The sequence below is a fragment of the Urocitellus parryii genome, unplaced genomic scaffold, assembly GCF_045843805.1.
Source record: "Urocitellus parryii isolate mUroPar1 unplaced genomic scaffold, mUroPar1.hap1 Scaffold_264, whole genome shotgun sequence".
Classification (NCBI taxonomy): Eukaryota; Metazoa; Chordata; class Mammalia; order Rodentia; family Sciuridae; genus Urocitellus; species Urocitellus parryii.
In genome coordinates, this window is record NW_027552552.1 from 82977 (window position 1) to 102634 (window position 19658).

Consider the following 19658-nt stretch of genomic DNA (forward strand, 5'->3'; position numbering starts at 1 on the left):
GAATAGATGATTAATTAAATGGGTAGACGTTGAGTCTGGACAGCTAAGAGAGGAACAGCTCTGTAACAGGTGTCATTACTGCCTGTGAGCCCCCATCACTTTAGTGATGAAAGACATCCCCTGTTTGCTTGGAAATAACACGAGTTCATTATCTAATGTCACCATATGATGGACTATCTATCTAATTGGAACATTATTTAATATTCTGTGTCTACTTGGTCTAAGGAATAAAGAATTAGGTGATAAATCTTCAAAATGATTTCTTAAAAATCAACAGAAAGATTAGAAATTTAAGCAGCACAAGCAGGTCATTCTTCTTTTATCTGTTCTTAGTGTTAACCTTCTGTATAAACTTATAACCACCCCAGACAACTCTTCCCATCCCTCTGGTCTGTAAATCCCCAGGGATTCCTGACACTGGCCTGAAAATGTGGGCTTCTCACTGGCAAAATATGATAAGATTTGAATGCATGTAAAACAACATTCATTCAACAAGGAAAGTTTGGCGTATTATTTCATGACTATAAACAATTTAATTAGTCCACTCAAACCCCAAAACTTTTTATTTTCTTTTGGAAACACATTTCTATGGAAACTATATGTTTCAATGTTATAAAAGCATGTGCTTTTCTGAGATGATGTTATGACTAAATCCAAGATGACTTTCCACCTGCTCTGCTTACATGAGGAACAGCTCACACATGTTAAAATGGACATAATGGAGTTTTACTCAGCCATAAAGAATAATGAAATTATGTCATCTGATAGGAAATGCATGGAACCACAGAACATCAGGATAAGGGAAATAAACCAGATTCAGACAGACAAGTGTTGAATGTTTTCTGTCATATGCAGAAGCTATACCAAACTAAGAAATAAAAAGGGGAGTGGAATCCCATGAAAGTGAAAGGGAGAACAGTGGGGCAGAGAAAGGGGATTGAGGGGAAGGGAGGAGCAATGGGAAAAAGGGAGAAAAAATAAAATAAAATTGGCCAAATTATGCTATGTCCATAAATGCATGTATTACATACATTGAATTTCACCTTTATGTACATCTACAAACACTAATTTAAAAAGCTATAAATAAATAGAACACCAATAGATTAAATGAAGTGGAACAAGAGAAAGGGGAGAGTAGGGATAGTTGATGCACTGGGGACAAAAGTGAAGCAATTTATATTTTATTTTTGTATGTTTACATCAAAACAAACTCCACTATTATATATAAAACACACAAATAGAATAATTAAAAACTGACTTCAATATCAATAGGCTAATCTGTGCTTAGGACTAAAATATATTATGTTCCAGGTCTTAACCAATGCATTGGCTCATTCATTGATTGGATTATTTGTTTTTTGTTTTTAAGGTTTTTTGTGTTCTTTATATATCCTAGATATTAATGCTCTATCAATGTGTATGTGGTTATAAATTTGCTCCCATTCTATAGGCTCTCCATTCACCTCATTGATAAGAAGCTTTTCAGTTTGAATCCATCCCATTTATTCATTCTTGATTTTATTTCTTGGACTATAGGAGTCTTATTAAGGAATCCAGGGCCTAATCCAACACGATGAAGATTTGAACCTACTTTTGTCTATTAGGTGCAGTGTCTCTAGTTTAATTCTTAGGTCCTTGATCCACTTTGATTTGAGTTTTGTGCATTGTGAGAGACAGGGGTTTAATTTCATTTTGTTCCATGTTGATTTCCAGTTACCCTTGCCCCATTTTTTAAAAAGGCTATCTTTTTTCCAATATAATTTTTGGCTCCTTCGTCTAGTATGAGATAACTACATCTATATGGGTTTGTCTCTGTGTCCTCTTTTCTGTACCATTGGTGCCAATAGCATGCTGTTTTGGTTACTATTGCTCTATAGTTTAGTTTACGTTCTGGTATAATGATGCCACCTGCCTCACTCTTCTTGGTATAGTTTGCTTTATGTATTCTTGGTCTCTTATTTTTCCAGATGAGTTTCATGATTGCTTTTTTATTTTTATGAGGAATGTCATTGGAATTTTGATTGGGATTGCATGAAGTATGTATAGTGCTTTTGGCAGTATAATCATTTTTAAAATATTAATTCTGCCTGTCCAGGAGCATGGGTGCATCTTCCATCTTCTGAGGTTTTCTTTAATTTCTTTAGTGTTCTGTAGTTTTATTTTAGAGGTCTTTCACCTCTTTCATTAAGTCGATTCCCAAGTATTTTATTTATTTATTTATTTTGAGGATATTGTAAAAGGGGTGATTTTCCTTGTTTCTTTTTTAGATGATTTGTCACTGATATAAAGAAATGTCTTTGATTTATGGGTATTGATTTTACATCCTGATACTTTGCTGAATTCATTCATTAGTTCTAGAATTTTTCTGGTGGAATTTTTTGGATCTTCTAGGCATACAATCATGTTGTTGGAAAACAGTGATAGTTTGAGTTTTTCTGTTCTTATCCATATCCATTTAATTTCTTTCATCTATCTAATTTCTTTGGCTAGATTTTCAAAAACTATGTTAAATAGAAGTGGCAAAAGAAGGCATCCCTGTCTTCTTACAGCTTTTAGAGGGAATGCATTCAATTTTTCTCCATTTAGAATGATGTTAGCCTGTGGCTTAGCATAGATAACTTTTACAGTATTGAAAATATTCCTGTTATCCCTAGTTTTTCTAGTGTTTCTAACATAAAGGCGTGATGTATTTTGTATTTTCTGCATCTATTGAGATGATCATATGATATTGATGTAATAAATTACATTTTATAATGAATAAAGTCTATTGATGTGATTAGTATGACCTTCATAGTGTCCCAGAGATTTCGATATGTTGCGTCACTCTACTCATTTACCTCTAAGAATTTAAAAAATTATTTTAGATTTTTTGAGTAGTTGTACATGGACATCATGTCTATTTTACTTATTTTCATAAGCAGTTCTAAGAATCAAACCCAGAGCCTTACATATGCTAGGTAAGCACTCTGCCACTGAGCCACAACCTCTAATAATTTTTAATCTCCTCTTTGATGTCTTTCACAACCCATTGTTCATTCAATAGCATAATATTTACTCTCCAGGTTTTGGAGTATCTTTTATTTTTTATTTTATCATTGATTTCTAATTTTATTCCATTATAATCTGATAGAATGCAGGGTAGTATCTCTACTTCTTTGTATTTGCTAAGAGTTGCTTTGTGGCATAATACATGGTCTATTTCAGAGAGGAATCTATGTGCTGGTGAGAAGAAAGTGTATTCACTCATTGGTGGATGAAATATTCTCTATATGTCTGTTAAGTCTAAGTTATTGATAGTATTATTGAGTTCTATAATTTCTTTGTTTAGCTTTTGTTTGGAAGATCTATCCAGTGGTGAAATAGGCATGTTAAAGTCATCCAGAAATATATACTTTACTGTGGTCTATTTGACTCTTGAAGTTGAGAAGAGTGTGATTGATGAGCATAGATGCTCTATTGCTTGGGGCATACATATTTATAATTTTATGTCTTATTGATGTATGGTTTCCTTAAGTAGTATGAAAAGCTCTTCTTTTTCCCTTTTGATTAACTTTGGCTTGAAGTCTATTTGATATGAGGGTGGAAACCCTTACTTGTTTCCATAGTCCATGTGCGTGTGTTTTTTCCCAACCTTTCACCTTTGGTCTGTGGATGCTTTTTTCCTATGAGATGAGCCTCTTGAATGCAGCATATTGTTGGTTTTTTAAAAAATTAAACCTGCCAGTCTATGTCTTTTATTTGGTGAGTTCAGGACATTAATATTGAGGGTTACTATTCAGACATGATTTGTATTCCCAGTCATTTTTGTTTATTTTTGATATTTATATTGACTTGGTTTCTCTTTTGGCTGATTTTTCCTTTAGTGTAATCACTCCCTTAGCTGATTTTCATTGTTGTTTTTCATTTTCTTCTCATTGTCTATTTTCCCAAGATGTTCCGTACTGCAGTCCTTCTAGTTGTAAATTCTTTTATCTTAAGTTTGTCATGGAAGGTTTTTTATTTCATCATCAAATCTAAAGCTTTTTTTTCTGAATATGATTTTTGGTTGGCATACATTTTCTTTCATAGCTTGGTACATATTTTTTCAGGATATTCTAGCTTTGAGGTTCTGGATTGAAAAATCTGCAGAGATCCTAATTTTTTTCATATATGTGATCTCATTCCTTTCTCTGTGGCTTTTAAATTTTTATCCTTACTCTGTATGCTAGACCTTTTCATTATAATGTAACTTGGTGTAGATTTGTTTTAATTTTATACATTTGGTTTCCTATAGGCCTCTTGTATTTGATTTTGCAATTTATTCTTCATGCGTGGGAAATTTTGTTATATTATTTCATTGAAGAGATTGTGCATTCCTTTGGTTTGAATCTTTGTGCCTTCCTCTAACCCAATAAATCTTATATTTGGTCTTTTGATGTTATCCCATAATTATTTGGTGTTCTGTTTATGCTTTCTTAACATCTTCACTGTGTGCTGAAGTTAATTTCAAGATTGTATATTTTGTCTTTATTTTCTGACATTTTTCTTCCAAGTGATCTAATCTGCGCTTTATGCTTTCTGTTGGGTTTTTGTTTGTTTGTTTTCTTGTTGATTGTTTCCTTGATTTCTGATTTTATTTTCAAAATCTCTCTTTCTTGAAGTACTCTTTAGCTATCTGTATTTGCCCCCTTATCTCTTTGTTGGTGTAATCAATGGTTGCCTGTGTTTTCTCATTTAGGTCATTCTTTACTTTGTAGGTCATTTTAATTATGTATATTCTTAATTCCTTCTCTGACATTTCATCAACTGCACTTTCCATGAATTCTATTATTGTAGTATCTTGGTGTGTTTTTTCATGTCGTCTATGTGTCTTACTTTATTGCAGTGCAAATCTGAGTTATTACAGTTTCTACCCTATAATCTTATAGTGACCCTGAAGATTACTTGTACCTCACCTTGGTTTTGGACTTCTAGCCCCCAGTCAATGCCCCATGATAAATGCTACTGCAAATAAATGAGGTGGTGGCAATAGTGGAGATAACTCAAGATAGCTGTGAAGTTGTGTCAAAATGGATGCAACTACTTTCAGAGATGGGGCTAAAAAAGTGGGCCTTACAGTGACTTTGGGCTGCCGGTTCTGAGATGCAGCTGCCTCCAATCCCTACCTATTGTCCCAAGGTGGAGGCTATTGCATGGGGAGGGCCATGGAGATGCTTACAGGGGCCCAAGATGGAGGTGGGATAGGCCTGGGTACACCTGGGACACCTTCCTCCCTTTTTTGAATGTGTTCTTGCATTTTGCACAAAAAGGTGTTAAAGGTTCAGTTTGGACTTTCCCAATTTTTAACCTGGAATCAGTCTTTTATCTAACTAACCCTGTTTCCTATAGTGAAATATGGTATTTTAATTCAAGGATCTGATCACCAAGACTGATCCATTGGTCCTTGCTATTAAAATGTCACTTTTACCCAGTCCCATTAGTGCAGACAAGTATGAATTTAAATTTCTGCAAACACCCAAACACACACACACACACACACACACACACACACACACACTAGTTTATTTTTCTATCTAGAAAAGCATGAATTCACAGTGATACATTCCATTTCAGTCCTCCTTCACAGGTCTAATTCCAGTTTTCTTTCCTGAACCAGAGAGTCACTTTACCAACATTTCCTATGAAAACTGGATTTCATTGTCCTTGATGTATTTACTTCTTTAAACAATCTCTCTTTATACAGCTAAATTCCATTCATCCTATTCTAAAACCACATGCCCTCCTTAGCTCACCGAGGTGTTTTTTACCCTATTCTGTCAACGAGTGTTTATGACAGGCTACCTCTGTCTGTGGAGCCCATCTTAGGTTGCTTGGGCTCCCATACTCAGGCAGGCTGTCCATTCTGAGGACTCCTTCCCAATTGTATCTCATATCTGACTTGAAGCCACCATTTATTCCCCCTTTACCACAAAGTGTGCCCTCACATTGCTGGACTGCATCTAATGGCATTAGGAGTGAATTATTCAGGAAGGGAAAGAGAAGTAAAGGGAAGGAAGATATGGGGCAGGAATAAGATGAAAAAAATCCTGTGTAGCTTTTGATACCAGTTGAATCTGAGGAGTCCTGCTATAAAAATGATTGACTATCAGCCATTTTCTAATTCAATGCTTATTGTGCTTGTTATCACGTTGGGAATTGAAGATGGACTACAAATATGATTTTTGCTTTCCAGAATCAATAAGGGAGATAGGATGGGAATATGAAATCTAAACTAGAGATACAGTAATAACTACCTCAGTAGAGTGTTACAAATTATGTGCTTCAAAAATTGCAGAAGGACACTATAAATATACTTTTCCAGCAATGCAAAAATTCACAGTTGGTTAACTCTATCTTACTATTTAATTTGAATTTCTGAAAAAGCTCCATGTATTCAGTGATTATGAGGATCAAAAGATTGAGTTTTGACTTTCACTGATTCAGTACTATATATCCCCTTAAATGGGCATAGAGGCTTCAGATAAATTTTATAAGGATATTTTTATTGACTTTCTCATTATAAAACTTATCGTAACATATTTCAAAGAACACATCATATATCAATGTCACTAAAAAAGCCACCACAACCACCCTCATTTTCATTAAAAGTTGTTGACAAATTTGGTGATAATTGTTGATTCTCTGATCAGAGATCAGGAGGAGTTGCCAGTAGTAACTGGCAGTGAGAGAAGAGAGACCATTAGACCCAGAATGGGTGAGTGGCACTGAGATTGGCACATACTTTCCATCACAAATTAGATAATATTCCTCTGCACAGACCCTGAGAAAGGTCAGCAAAGGTCCAGCATCTCTTATCATTCATCAATTGAGGAATATAGAGTCTATCTTCATTTTGAGTTTTTTTCATAAAATAAATTTTTGTTCTCTGATGTTCTGGTTCCCAGGCTCTGAGGACAACAATGCACAAATCCTTAGGGAAATTCAGGCTCCACTTATTGGCCCATCTCTGCACACAGCCTTCAGTACAGTCATGCTTTACAAACATGAAAACTACTTTTAGTATCATGTATCTTGAACTCCTCCTACTCCTTCTCTAACGTGTCATGATGGGATAGTAAAATTATTAATTTATGTGGAAAATTATTTCATGAATATCTCTTATACGAGGCCTGAGACAAAATGAGATTGACTTATTCACTTTATTGATAAAATTGTAAATAAAGGACTGGAGTTGTGGCTTAGTGGTAGAGCATTTCCCTAGCATGTGAGGCACTGGGTTCTATTCTCAGCACCACATATAAATACATAAGGTCCATAAACTAAACAAAAAGTGATTTTAAGAAAATTGTAAATTAAAAAAAGTTTCAAAAATTTAAAATAGATTCCTACACATTAAGGCAAACTTTTAGAGAACTGCATAAAGTTAATTTTGTGCCTGCTGAAACTTAACAAAGAACCCTGAGGAGGTTTTATTCACTTCAATGTCATAAGCAGTCTTCAACTTCCAAAGGGTCTGTTCACTTATTCCAGTTGAACTCAATCTGTAGAATGATGGAAGTGGTCTTAATTCCTTAAGACCATTATGCTTTGCTTTGCTCTTTGGGAATCTCCTCTTGGCTTCTAAGCCCAGTGGAAATGGGGGAACTTCTGAGCCCTTCAGTGTTTTGACTAAATCCTCATGCCATTTCCAGAATCACTCCACAGGGCTGGGGGGATCTCCAACAGAGTACTCTTTTGCTCTCAGTAAGAAGCAAATTATTGTTTAGATTGAGAAGACCAGCCTGGAGAAGACAGAGCTTGCAGAAAGTATCTGCCCCATTCCTGGTGTGTCAGAGAACTCGTTTATATCAGCCAATTGGCCCTGAAACCATCTCTACCCTCCTCTCTCATGTAGATGGCACACTGAGAAGGAAAAGTTGCATATTAAACCCACAAGTCCTGGAAGTGAACCACTATCAATAGGGAGGTTGTGTAAGTTCCAGTGAGGAGAGCTTCACTCAAACATCATAATCCTGAGGTAACCACACCTTATGACTGTGCACAGGGTGCCTCCAGGAGACTTAAAGCTGAATTTACTCTATGCTCAAGTTCACAGTCCACACATACACATGTCACACTAATCTGCATTGAGCCCATATGTTTTTTATACTTGGGTCTTCATAAAGCCATAGACTTAGAGCCCCCACAGTGAAGAACTCTAAAATCTCAAAGATGATGCAAAAGAGACTCATTGGACTATAGATCTAAGAATTAAGTTATGAATGAGCATATGTTTTTCTGTGACTAGGTCCCTCTGTTTGGAAAAACATCTTCAAGTAAAACATTTACATGAAAATCTACTGACCTGTGTTTCCTTACAAGGTTGAAAGGAGAAGTTCTGCATTAATCTGACAAGAGCAAGTTTCATGTTCATGAGAGCAAACCTCATGCCAATGCAATTTCGGGGGCCATTTCCAAAGGGCATGTACACATAAGGATCGATGCTGTCCTGGTTCTTCTTACTGAACCTGTTTCCACAATAGATGACAAGTCAACAAAACATTAAAACCACAACAGTTACTTGTTTTACAATGTCCCTTAGACACTCCCAAGCAATGGTGTAAAGGATGCCTTTCTGGGCTGATTTTTATTGAAATCCAGCTGTGGTTTTGCTATGAGAATTATTAAGCTACGGAATTTTTCCACCTACCCTCCTCCCTTAACCTATAGGATCTTTCAGTCATTTTGAGATGAGATTAATGCTGTTTAAAAGGAATCATGGTAAAATTGAGATAGTAAAGGAAACAACACAAACAAAAAATATAAGACATATAAAACATAAACACATAAAATGAAATGATATAGCAGTTATGTCAGTTTTGGCACATTCCATAAAATTTGAAAGCACACACACACACACACACACACACACATACACACACACACACACACACACACACACACACATGCATACACACAAACACAGTCATGGTGCCATATCTGAGGAGGATTAGTTTCAGCATCAGGCCACGACAAAATCTTGGGTGATGATGTCTCTTATAAAAATAATGAGGAAATATTTGTATACCCTAAGCACATACTGAAATATATTTTAAATCATCTCTGGATTGCATATAATAACTAATAAAATGTACATACTCTATAAACACTTATTGTATTAGACAGTTTATAGGGAAACAAGAAAAATGTTTATATTTAGTTGAAATCATAGATGCAAAACCTGTACATACAGAGTGTCATCAAGTGATAATGGAGAATTTACCATTTATTGTTAAACATTTGTTCAAAATAAAATAAATATCATACAATCTAGTTTTGCAAAAAGTCTATATTTATACAGAAATATGTTTCTGAGAACATAATCACATTATTAACTTGTGATTATTTAAAGAATTTGAGATACTGGATGGATATAGCATCCTTTTTATTCCTTGTCACAAATTTATAGCATTTTGCAAGAAAATGTCATGTTTGTAACATGAAAACAGCTTAAAATAAAAAGACATACATGAAAATGATTGCACAGTTACCTGTATGTCACCTATGCTAATAGATACAATGATATGCTTGAATCAGCCTAGCCCAGTTTGTTCCCTTTCCCGGGGTCCCTGTACCTTTCAGGGCGGAACTCCTCAGGCTCTGGCTAATACTTTGGGTCTTGATGAAGAACAAAGATTGGTATCATCACCAGTGTCCCCTTACTAATAAATACTCCATTGATTTCAATATCTTTCTTACAGATTCTGTCAATTCTGACACCAATTGGGTACAACCTGAGAGTTTCATTTACTACCATGTCCAGGTACTCCATCTGCATCAGGGTATCATAGATAACAGGTGCCTGAAGGGAAAAAATGCAATTTTGGGGAATTAAGGTTTGAAACTAACTTTAAACTCAGTCCATGCTGTATTATTAAAGTGTTAGAAGATCCCAAAATATACTCAGAATGGTGAAGGAGAGTAGTGCTTACAATTGACTAAGCATTGTAATAACAATCATGCCCATTTGACAACCATGTCCATGGCCCATTGAGAAGTGCAGAGCAGTTATGTACATAAGAGACCTTTGGGACAATCCCAAATTCAGTGTGTAATATTCTCAGCAGCATCATGTACTACTTTTTCTCATGTGAGGAAAAGTGACTAATAGCACCAAAAAGAGAATATGACAATTACACTCAGGCAAAATATGTGAAAGACACTGTCACCTTTCACTAGAAAACTCATGTATGTATTTCAAATAAATAGAACATAGAAAAAAGGAAATAACCATTCTACATCAGGTTTAGTTGAATAATCCTGCTTTGGTTATATATATATATATATATATATATATATATATATATATATATATATATATAATAGAGATAACACTACATCATGTAAAAATGTGGGAGAAACTGGTAACTTCCACCCTAATATCATCAAAAGAAGGCTAAGTTTGGATGGCACCATGTCACACAATTTCAGTTCCAGAGAACATTCTAAGGAGGACAAGAAGCCACTCTCAGCCCCACCCTCTCTTGCTGGACCATTCTCCTTGTTGTTCTTCATGGCTTCATTGTGAGCTCTGAAGAAGAGGCTTTGTGCCCACTTCTCTGCCAAACCAGGCATGCCAGCCCCAGAGACCAGGTTTCTTCATATCCAATAGACTCTGTTTAGGAAGAGGTGTGAGGACAGCAGGCACAACATGTAGCTAATGCCTGTGTGTCACTGGAGAGGACACAAGGTAGAAGTAAAGAGTTTGTCTCAGGAGACAGAAAACCTGACTCATCCCGTGACTTCTTCTCTCTAATACATGACTAGAGTGTGAATATGTGTGGAGCAGAGCAGAGTTGGCCTGCCCACCAAGCCCAGGATCACTCAGCAGACAGCAGGGCAGGAGCTCATGCCACAGCTCAGCAGAGACAATGATCTGGACACTTGAGTGACACATGCTTACACTTCCTAGGTATCATCATGGTAACTGGTAATGGGTACAATTGAAATTTCATTCTTTTCAAAATTCCTTGTAGTTTTGTGAATAACATTTTCCCCAAAATGCTGTTTTCTTCTTCATTTGTTTCTTCAGAGCCTTTCCAAATAGAGCTGGTAAAAAGAATCAGTGACTATATTTTGGGTAAAGCCTCCTAGGAAGTGATGAGGAGGCAGTCTTGTTGAGGCTCTGCCTCTCTCCTCCCTCTCCAGGTACCATCTTCTCACCTTATTGGGCAAAGCCGCATCAATCTCCTGCTGCAGTTTGGTCTGGGCATCAGGATGGGTGGCCAGTTCATACAAAATGAAGGAATGAGCACTGCTAGTGGTCTCATAGCCAGCAAAAATGAAGATAATTGATTGGGCCACAAGCTCCAGATCAGACAGGGCTAATGGAAGAAGAAACACAATTTAGGTAAATCCAGAAAATCACAACATCAGGGTATAGGGCTGGGGATGTGGCTCAAGTGGTAGCGCGCTTGCCTGGCATGCATGCGGCCCGGGTTCGATCCTCAGCACCACATACAAACAAAGATGTTGTGTCTGCCAAAAAGCTGAAAAATAAATATTAAAAAATTCTCTCTCTCTCTCTCTCTTTAAAAAAAAACATCAGGGTATAGATGAAGAGAAATCCCATTAAAACCCACAGATCACCAGGCAGGACCATGGAAAAGCAGTTCAGGGTCATTCTCAGAGTGGTTTTCAGTCTAGTGTCTATCTGAAAGGGAGACAATGGAAAACTTTTTTTAATCCAGTTTTCTGAGGTCTACACCACACTTGGACTTGGCTACTAACTGTGCCATTCTCAGCACCACCAAAGATAGGTAATTTCAAGAGATACCATTTCTATCTAAGATACACAGTATGATCAATATGTCCCTTAGATTATCATGAATCTACTTTGTGTAAGTACAAAAGTGGATGATATTCTTGTGGAGGACAATTTTAATTATTCTAGGTAACATATAGCCTGAAATACTAATTTGATTGTTTCTAATACTAAGGTTTCAGTGTGTGGGAAATTGAAAAATCTTTAATCTAAGCATGTTGGAGGAAATGTACGGAAATATTGGGCAGTAAAAGGACTGTTGCTACTGAAAGCCTGGTTCATAGACAAGCAGCATCAATAGCATTTGGGAAATTATTAGAAACACAGAATCTCAAACCCATCCTAAAACTACCAAGTCAAAATATGAACTTACATTTTATGAACTTCCATAAAATGTGATGATTCTATTCTATTGAAAACTGTCAATAGAGCGGCAGTGGGCATCACATGTGGCGAAAAAGTGGGTCAGTTTTAGTAAAACACAACACTTATTCAGGCACGACTGAATTTCACCTTCCTTAGTACATTCTCTCTTTCTGCTCTACATCATGCACACCAAACAAATCTTCTCATAGAAGCTTACCTCTATGTTGATTTTTCTCTTGACAGAAGCTAAACACAATCATGAAATTAACTCATGTATCTTGGAATGCATCAGGACATTTAGATACCTGGGGCCCTGAAATTACATGGTCCCTATGCCAAACATGCAATTCAAGATAAAAACAGAATACACAAAACAAGTGTTTGAAAGGTATACAGAGTTCAGATTTACTGATTTTTTTTTCTATGATGTTTTTCTATGATGATGTCATGAGAGCATCTAATTATGAAATCTTTTATCCCAGTGAGTTTGAACCCCATGAAGTAGTACTATAAAGTCAATGTTTGGGCCAGGTGCTGTGGCACACACCTGTAATCCCAGTGGGAGGCTGAGGCAAGATATTCACGAGTCCTCAGCAACAACAAGGTGCTATATAACTCAATGAGACTCTGTCTCTAAATAAAATACAAAGTAGGGCTGAAGATGTGGCTCAGTGGTTGAGTACCCCTGAGTTCAATCCCTGGTACCCCACTCCCCAACGCAAAAAAAAAAAAAATTCAAGGTTTGAAGTTGGATGTTTGCATTTGTAGCTACCAACCATATGTGAATGTTTAAATTTTAATTAACTAAAGTCAATACACTTCAGTTCCTCAGTGGCACTAGCCACATGTCAAATGGTCAGTAGGCACATGTGTTTGATGGTTATTATATTGAAACAGTTAAAATATAGACTGTTTCCATCATCACAGAAAGCTGAATAGAACTAGGTAGATACATATAGGATAGATGAATGGATGGATGGATGGATGGATGGATGGATGGATGGATGGATGGATGGATATACACATGTGAACACAAAAATATGTACACTGGAGGGGCTGGAGTTATGGCTCAGTGGTAGAGTGCTCACCTCGCATGTGCAAGGCCCTGGGTTTGATTCTCAGCATCACATAAAAATAAATAAATAAAAAGAACATAATGTGTCCGTCTAAAACCCAAAAATGAATATTAAAAAAATTATGTACACTGGGGCTAGATTTGTGGCTCAGTGGTAAAGCACTCACCTAGCACACGTGAGGCACTGGGTTTGATCCTCAGCACCACATAAAAATAAAATAAAATATTGTGTACACCTACTACTAAAAAATAAAGATATTTAAAAAAATATGTACACTGGCAGGCTGTAGTAAGCCCAGCCCTCATCTCTAGAATTAATTGTTCAACATTCAGTAATTGTTTCATATGATTGTCAAGACAATGGGTACCAAAAATTAGAAGTGAAATGGGATCCATTGAAAAATCACCGATTCCAAAGCTGTCAGGAGAAACAGAGCAGAAACCTGGAATATCTTAAATCATAAAGCAAGAAAATACTTGGAAAATAAATGAAAAGGGCACAGAATATTCTGTATGTTCCTATAATGTAAATACATGTCAGAGAATGTACAAGACCAAGAGCAAACTCTAAGGAAATTTGTGGACTTTGAATGATAGAAGTGTGTCAATACAGGTTCCTGAACTGTGACAAATATAACTCTCTTGTGGTGGATATTAAGAGTGAAGCAGTGTATTCAAGACTACATGGAGAACCTCTATGTTTTCAGTTCAATATTGTTATGGATGTATAATTTCTCAGAATAAACAGAGGCTACTTTTTAAACAATCACAAGGAAAGGTGACAGAATAATAGAGAACTCAAGAGCCTACATGAAAGGGATTCCAGTGGACAAATAAGGGAGAAATTGAGCATCAAATAAAAATATTAAGAAAATAAGTTGAATAAAAATACCATGTGAGTGAAAGAAATACTATTTATATCAGCTTCAACATTGAATATGGCTCTAGGTGTCTTTCCAGAAAGTTCCTCAGGCTACTGTACATAATATCCAAGCATGGCCTTTCTGCAACTTGGTAGAAATGCTCTTCTTCCTGGGAAACCTGCTGAACATTTCAAGAACAACTCTTCCCACTGAGTTTCCCCATCAGTAGACAAGGTAGCAACCTTGGTTACCTTTATGAGACTCCACATCTTTGGAATTCTGAGAATTTATCATAAGCTGAAGAAAATCCACCCAATGCTAGAAACAGAGTGATTTCAAAGATAGAAGGTTAAGTATGAAGTCAGAAATAAATTAAGAGTGCAGAACTTATCTACCCTTCTGGGACTATGACTTCTTTAAGTACAGAAGTCCAGCTGGAGTTTCCTAAGCCATCAGTGAAGAAAAGTATCCATCTACAAACTTTGGAGATTAGGACGTTTCCCTGAGTGAAAACTGGCTGTGGTGTCCAACAGCTACTGGTCTTTGCTCTCCCTGCTTGTGAGCTCTGTGGATTCTGAACACAGCCTCCTGGCCAGAGAGTGGTTGGCTTTGTCTCCTGTTACATTTGTTTTCTCAGGGAGAAGTCCTTGACTGCAATATTTTGTTTTACTGCCTTAATTCTTCACCAAAGATGCCACAGATTAATCTCCTGCCATTTATAGAGCTTATCATTAGATTTTGGGCAAGCTTCTTGAAAGATCCCACCATGCTTGAAGCTATGAACTTGTACTGACACCTGGAGGGTCCATCCTGGCTCCCTGGCCTGCACACATCCTTGTGCTGGCCTTCATACATGAAACAAACCTTCACCTAAAGAACCCATGCCTGCTCCATTAGGGGCCAGACAGTACCTGCTACGCTGAGGATGCCTTCTGTGGAGAATTTGTAAAGTGAGAGGTTTGGAAATGCAATGATTCTTTGTCAATATAAAATCTGATAAAATTAAAGCACCAGGAAAAAATATTATGTTGAAATTTTATCTATTGAAGAGAAGGGATAAAATAAAATTTTTTTCCTCTAATTAAAAAATCATTTCAACTGATATATAAAAACATTAAGCTATACACATATTAACAAGGTACCTGATTACTTTGATATATATGCTGTTTGATGTTTATGTCAGTTTAGACACATCTTTAATTGCATTTATCATTTTCTGATAATGGATATTTCCAAAATCTATTTGGCTCAATTAATAGGAACAATTTTAAAATAGTGCAGCAATAAACATGGGAATACATATCTCTCTTTGACATACTGATTTCACTTTTTGTGGCTAGATAACCAGTAGTGAGATTGCTGGATCATATGATGGGCCTGTATTTGATTTCTGAGGGCCCTCCAGACAATTTTCCATAAAGGCTGTTCTAATTTACATTCCACTCAACAATGTACAAGGACTCATTTTTAGAGTATTTGGGACTTTTTCTATCAGCAATATTTTTGCCTTGACAAACTAAATTCCATGCCCATCATTTAATTGTAAATGTTTTCTCTTTGGTTCACTATTTTTCCAATATTTAAAATATATGATTTTATTTATTTTAATCTTTTTATTAGTTCTTTTTAGTTATGTATGAGAGTAGAGTCCATTTTGATGTTATTATAAAAGCTTGGAATACATCTTACTCTAAGTTCCCTCTCTGATTCATTCTTGTAACTCAATTACCAGATGCTAAATTCTTTATTCTCCCCAAATGAAAACCATCTACTATTCTCAACTAAGAGTTCTTCATCTACCTTTTAAAAATATGCAAAGAAGTATGGAAGTCAAACACCCACAGGCAAATAAGTTATCAAAAATTAACCTCCTCTGTAACCACCACCGGATTTTACCTGTTGTTTCTCTTGAAGGCGACTTTCTTTCATTCTGTTTATAGCTTTCTTTAAAACATTTGTGACATCCTTTGGAAATAGAGATATTCATTGCCTCATAAATCAGAGTAAGGAATGGAAAGATTGCTGAAGGGGAAAGAAAAAACAAAGGACACTTCAGTGAAAAATGTAAAATTTACCTGGAGCAATTACATCTTTTCTACCAATCAGAAAAGTGGAAGTCATAAGGGTTCCTAAAGAGGAACTGTTCCTGTTAGGACCACTGATTGGGCTCCAGGCCCCTGGCTGAGCAAGAGGAGGTCATATATAGGGCCAGCATCATAGCAGTGATATCAGTGGCCCCTTGTGCCTGTGTGGAGTGACCAAAGGAGCAAGATGAAAACCCTGACCCCTTTCCTCTTCATGTACTTGAATAGAGTGTCTTTGGATAATACTAGGCTTTAGTCTGGGACTGTGGTTAATCATGCTCTTCAAGAAAGAGCAGTCAGGATGGGATAAAGAGAATCCACCAGAGGAGGAATCCAGAAGGCATTATTAGAAAAAAAATTGGGAAACTCAATGTATGGGAAAATTGATCAATATTCACCTAAATAAACAGTGGATGAAAAAAGAAATATAAAGTGATATAGATAAAGTACAGAATGGAAAAAAGAAGGAATAATATATTAAACTTATGGACAGAAGAAAAAGCCATTATTGTGTAGCAGAAAATTGTTATGTATTAAATAAAAACAAAGATCGCAAATGAACAAACTTCACACAATAAATCATGAAAAAAAAGAGAACAAATTAAACGTAAAGAAAACAGAAGGAAGAAAATATTAAGGACCAAAGTGAAAGCTAATCAAAGAGAAAATAATGTCAATAGAAGAAATGAATAAAAACAAAAGCAATTATTTGAAAAATATCAGCAATGTTGCCACAGTAATAGCTAGACTGAGCCAGAAGTAAAGACTACAGTTACTAGTATTCAAAATGAAAAATAGGAAATACTGACATTATAAACATAGAAAGAAGTATAAAGATATTTTAACAATCAGATTATCACAACAACTATACAAATTACATAACTTAAATGAAATGGACAAATTCCTAGAAAAACACAAACAACAGAATCTGACAGAAAAAATAATAGACGATATACATAGACATACAACACATGATGAGATTAAAATAGAAATTAAGAACTTTTCTACAAAGAGCAGCTCAGGTCCAGATGTTCCATGGACAATTCCACCAAATATTCAAAGAACTAATACCAATTCTTTACTTCTTCACAAAATTTCATAGAAATATCTAGTATTTTCTAATATAGAATACAGTGAACACTTGTAAAAGATCCTAAAATGCCCATGTTAACCTAATCATAAGACTTAACCAAAGATAACACAGGACAACTACACACTGACATATCTTATAATTATGGATGCAAAATCTCAACTAGTATTAGCAAATTAAAACCAGTATCATATAAAAAGAATTATATACAACAAAAAAATCAGATTTGGAGGTCAGAAAAAATGGTGTATCAGCAGAACTCACAATAACCCAGCAGTCCCTGGAGACTGAATTAAAACAACAGTTCTGTGGGGAGATGGGAAGACTGTGGGGAAATGATAGCAAGCAACTCAGAAAACTAGCAATCAGGCAAAATCCAAAAATATCAACTTTTAGAATACAAAGAGAATTAATTCATGGGATAGATGGCAGCAGTTCTGGGTGTGCATTGGTTCCATGGGGGAGAGGAAGCTCCTCCCCAATGGGCCCAAATTACTCCCACCCAGTTTAAGATGAATGGTGCTGCTGTCCAACAAAATCATCATCTGAGAAGAAAATAAGCTCATCAGAGCTAGCTCAACAGAGAGACCAGGCACTCTCCAGCAGAGAGTAAAAGTGGGGAAGTGGCATCAGCTAAAGACATTCTCTGTTAGTACTTCCTGGGAGGGAGACTAGGAATCCCTGCCATTTACCCTTGCTTTTCATGTTTCACTCATTTTTCACTTTTTGCTCCTTTTTGTATTGTTTCTGGTATATTTTCTTTTTGAATACCAAGAAAAATGGCCACCTAATCCTTATCTTTTACTGTATTGGCGGGTGTCCAGATCATGCATCAATCTGGACACAGGAGTGGGACTACAACACAGAAAAGGAGAAGCTTTGTGGGGAAAGCTGCAGCTGTCTGACAGTCTGCAGAGTAAAATGTAAAGGGCACTTTGATTTGAAATTGGCAGTCTGACCATGGCTGCAGGAGATGGAAATAGGACAGATCAGGGTCAGGTTGAAAACCCTGGGCCTGTGATAGCATCCCACAGCACCTGTGCCACCTCCCCAAGCTCCAGAGGGTCTGAGGGATGGAGGGAAACATTTCACACACACAACCCAGCACAGGGACTCAGGCTTTCTGAAGGAGGGGTGTGAGACACCCACATCCTGTGCTGATTCTCTTTGTTTTCTAGAAGTTGACCAACAACCCTACCACACTCACATTCCTACCCCAGTCATAAGAACAAAGCCATTTTTAAACTGAAGTCTGCTCTGAATCATACAATACTCCCACAGCAGATGCTGCCAGGCAGAGGGGTCAGAGCTCAGCACACAGACTCCTCCATCAAGTTTGGCCAGCTTGGGCCAGAGCTGAAAAAAGACAAACAGCATGACATTGGTGTCACATAAAACCCTTTATAACTGGGAGATTCTAAAATCAAAACCCCACAAACCAATGTCTGCAAATTTAAAGCTTCAACAGGAATAAAACTGAAGCTCTATGAGTGGTCTTGCATTCACTATTGGAGATAAACTCCCAGTGTCTTCTCATTATGTATTTTTAGAATTCATATAATTTTATTTATTTTTTGAATGAAATGGATCCCATGTCAATTCTGCTTCTCTTTCACCTCCACTCCATTCTCCTGTGCTTCATTGTTTTTTCTCTCCTCCCTCTCCCAATTTTTCTTTATTTTTCTTTTTATTTTCTTTATGCTTTATCCTTCTAATACAGTTTGCCATACTATATTGCTAATGCTTAAGCTTTTCCACCTACTCTATGCTACTCCTCACTTACTTTTCTCTTTGGTTAATAGAGTTGCAGAGCTCATTACTAATAAATGCTATAGTATATGTTGATACATGATTTGCTATTAAGTTATTACTGTTACTGACACTGATTTTCTGAAAGTGGTACTTGTTCTTGAGCCCAAGACTGATTACATTGATTAGATGTGTTAAAGTTAAGATATATCTTCATATCGGGGCTTAAAATGATGAAATAAATATTCATTAAACTTCCCCACATACATGAGCAAAAGGAATCCATCTCAACATATACACAAATACAGAACCTCAGCAAACAGGCTGTCATCCTGTCTCCAAAAGCTTATTATCCTCCAATAGTAAATTCACAGATATTGCAGTTGATGAAATCCCAAGCAAATAATTTTAAAAGTTGATTGTTAACATTATCAATAAACTAAGACATGATCTAAGGAATGAACTCTGGGTGAGAACACAGGATGTGAAAGATATTCTGAAAAGACCAAACAAATTTGAGAAATAAAAATCTCAATAAATCAAATAAAAATTTAGCTGAATTCTTGCAAATATATTAGGTCACCTGGAAGATAAAACTTCACACTTGAAACATATAAACCTCAGTCAGCATTAAGGGAAACAAGAGGAA

General features: G+C 36.3%; 1 pseudogene; it reads right to left on the reverse strand.

Annotated features, from left to right (window-relative positions):
* Nucleotides 1-7821: 7821 nt before the first annotated feature.
* LOC113177274 (cytochrome P450 3A9-like) overlaps nucleotides 7822-19658 on the reverse strand; it is a 29392-nt pseudogene continuing 17555 nt past the window's right edge.